Source organism: Otolemur garnettii, unplaced genomic scaffold, assembly GCF_000181295.1.
Source record: "Otolemur garnettii isolate 467f Iridium unplaced genomic scaffold, OtoGar3 scaffold00148, whole genome shotgun sequence".
Taxonomy (NCBI): Eukaryota; Metazoa; Chordata; class Mammalia; order Primates; family Galagidae; genus Otolemur; species Otolemur garnettii.
Genome location: NW_003852543.1, coordinates 3,689,000 through 3,692,157, shown reverse-complemented (window position 1 = coordinate 3,692,157; position 3,158 = coordinate 3,689,000).

The following is a 3,158-nucleotide window of genomic DNA, read 5'->3' as shown; positions in this document are numbered from 1 at the left end:
TAAATGTTAATTGTAAAAAATATCAATAATAGTCTAAAATGAAAACCACAAATGTTATCAACACAAATGGAGTGAAGAGAATAAAAAGCATGTTTCGGGGTAAGAGAGAGGAGAGTAAGGGGACAGGGGAAGAGGGTAGAGGATTGGTAAGCTCTTAGCTAATGTGCACAATGTAAGGGTATACAGCACACCCCTGGAGGAAGTGCTCAACTAGAACTTGAACTTTACCTTAGAAATGCAAACAAAGTAATCTAATCATTTGTATGTACCCATTAGTCTGAAATAAAAAGTAAAAAGCATGTTAAGCTTCTTTTCTCATTAGGAAGAGGTTATTTTTTAGCAATGTAAATGGAAAAAAGTTTAATTTATATGTTGAAGAACATAAAAATAGATATAGAACACTATAAACAGAATACGTATATTTTAAACCATGTGAAAAATAATAGAACTTCAATTTCAGCAAATCTAACAAAATCAGGAAAGAGACTAAAAGGATACAAAGCAATGTATAATGTGCAACATCTGTAAATCACTGGGAGTTCATCCAGTGGCTATAAGAAACAAAGACCAATAACAGACTTGAATATTACAAAGCTGCAATTATTCTATAAATCAAAATAAAACATCAGAATGATAAAACAAAATAATGCATATGGGAATAAGTTCAAACACAGGTTCGAATGAGTTAAATTCACCTATTGATTGACAGGGATTTTTGATTTGAGTAAAAATAAATAAGTAAATAAAACCAAGAAGTGCAATCCAGTTAAATCCTGCTTAGAAGAAGTGCACATAAAACAAAACCCAAAAAGACTAAAAATAAAGAAAAAGATCAAGCAAATGCTAATAGTAGGCAAATAGGTTGTGGCAATCCTAGAGATCCCCCAAGAGACCATAAATGGAAAACACGCGGTCTTGCTGCACACAGGCAAATAGGAGATTGCTGATTCAGAAAGAACCCAGGCATCAGCCAAGTGGCCATACTCCCTGATGGGTTGAATTTTTGCTGTGTATAGTAGTACTGGACATTTCTGGTGTTAGAGTGAGACCACAGTTCTATACTTCTCAGATATTTTATTCCAGGCATGCAGGCAAGACTATCAAAATTTTGGCATATCTTACTCTAGCAGAGATTTCTTTGAGAGGAAATTGGTAGTACACTTGACATTTTAATATATTGAGAGAGATTGATGTAGTTGGGAGAGAGTGTGGGATAGTTTGATGGTAGATTCTTTTAAAACAAGCAATGAATAAATGGCAATCATTAATTTTGGGAAAATAAAAAAAGCAATGTAGGAAACGACTATTATAGTATTCACTTGTCTCAGCTTAGGTATAATAAGTATTTGTATAGTTATTAATGTATATGTTGACTATTGGTCCACCTAAATTACAATGTAGGATTTCATGGAAGGTGGAGGGATGGGACATGTGATGCATGCTGAGGAGATTGAGTAGACAGAGAATTAAATCCAACCATCCAGAGTGGGAAGTCTGTATCTAATTCCTAATACTGAAAACTCACAAAGGAGCAATATAGTGTGTCATTTATACATACAGAGGTCAATGTGAACAGAAGAGGTAGAAGTGGCTTCCCATAAGTGGGAGAGAAAATGGAGGATGGGATGAGGAATGAGGGCAGGGTCTACTGCTTTTATAACAAGCCTTGCAGAATTGTTTGGCTCCTTAAATTACTTGATTGTAATTTCAATACAAGTAAAACCTTTAGAAATTATAATAGGGTGGGGCGCAGTGCCTCATGTCTGTAACCCTACCACTTTGGGTTAGGTGAGTAGATTGCCTAAGGTCAGGATTTTGAGACCAGCCTGAACAAGAGTGAGACCCCCATCTCTAAAAAGTGGCTGAGTGTTGTGGTGGGTGCCTACAGTCCCAGCTACTTGGGAGGCTAAGGCAAGAAAATTGCTTGAGCCCAAGAGTTTAGGTTACTGTGAGCTAGGAGGCCGGAGCACTCTACAGAGGGTGACAAAAGTGAGACTCTGGCTCAAAAAAAAAAAAAAAAAAACTTTAAGAATATTAGAAGACCTTTGCAGTAACAAATGCTCTAGTGTCCAATCCCTCCCTTGGGTGTCATTGTTGTCAAGTAAGAAACTTGGATTTCCACCTGATTTGGCAGTAATAGGGCAGTACTCTCCACTCCCACCTTGGAATAATGTCAGAGGAGACCTGCTAAAACAGAAGATTTGAATAAGATCTAGTCTTATAAGGTAATACCCAAAATGTTCAGGATTCAACCAAAAATCACTCGTCATAGCAAGAATCAAAAAAATGTCAGCTTGAATGAGAAAAGGCAATCAAGAGATGCCAATATGAAGAGGATATAGTTGTTAAAATTATCTGAGGAGGATTTTCAAGCAGTCAACAAGCAATCATGAACCCAATTGAAATAAACAAAAAATCAAGACTCAGAAAAGAAATAGAAGACACTGAAAAAGATGATATGGAAGTTTTAGAACTGAAAATTATAACAACTGAAACAAAAAACTCAGCAAACTTGAAGAGAGAACAATAGAAACTACCCAATATCAATAACAACAATAAAACATCGACTGAAAAAAAATTGAACAGAGACTCAGTGGGGCTATACACCTGTGGGGCTATAACTAAAGAGCTAATGTTTGTGTCATTGGACTTTCTGGACAGAGAGGAAGGAAAGGCGGAGTGAAAAACAATTTGAACACATGGCTAAAAATTCTCCAAATTTGGCAGAGTATTCATAAATCTATAGATTTAAGAAGCTAAACCGACCCCAAACAAGATTATTCTTCCAAAATCCATGCTGAGACATAGCATAATCAAACTTCTGAAAACAAAGACAAAGAAAACATTTTCAAAGCAGTCAGAGAAAAATGAAGGATTACCTTCAGGGAAAAAACAATGTGAAAGACTGCAGAGTTCTCATCAGAAACCACAGAGGCGGCTTGGTGCCTGTGGCTCAAGTGGCTAAGGTGCCAGCCACAAACACCTAAGGTGGAGGGTTCGAATCCAGCCTGGGCCTGCCAAAACAACAATGATGGCTGCAACCAAAAAATAGCCAGGCTCAATAAAAAAAAGAAAGAAAGAAAAGAAAAAAGAAAAAAGAAACCACAAAGGCCAGAAGGAAGTATCATAATATTTTCCAAGTGCTAGAAAATAAAAAC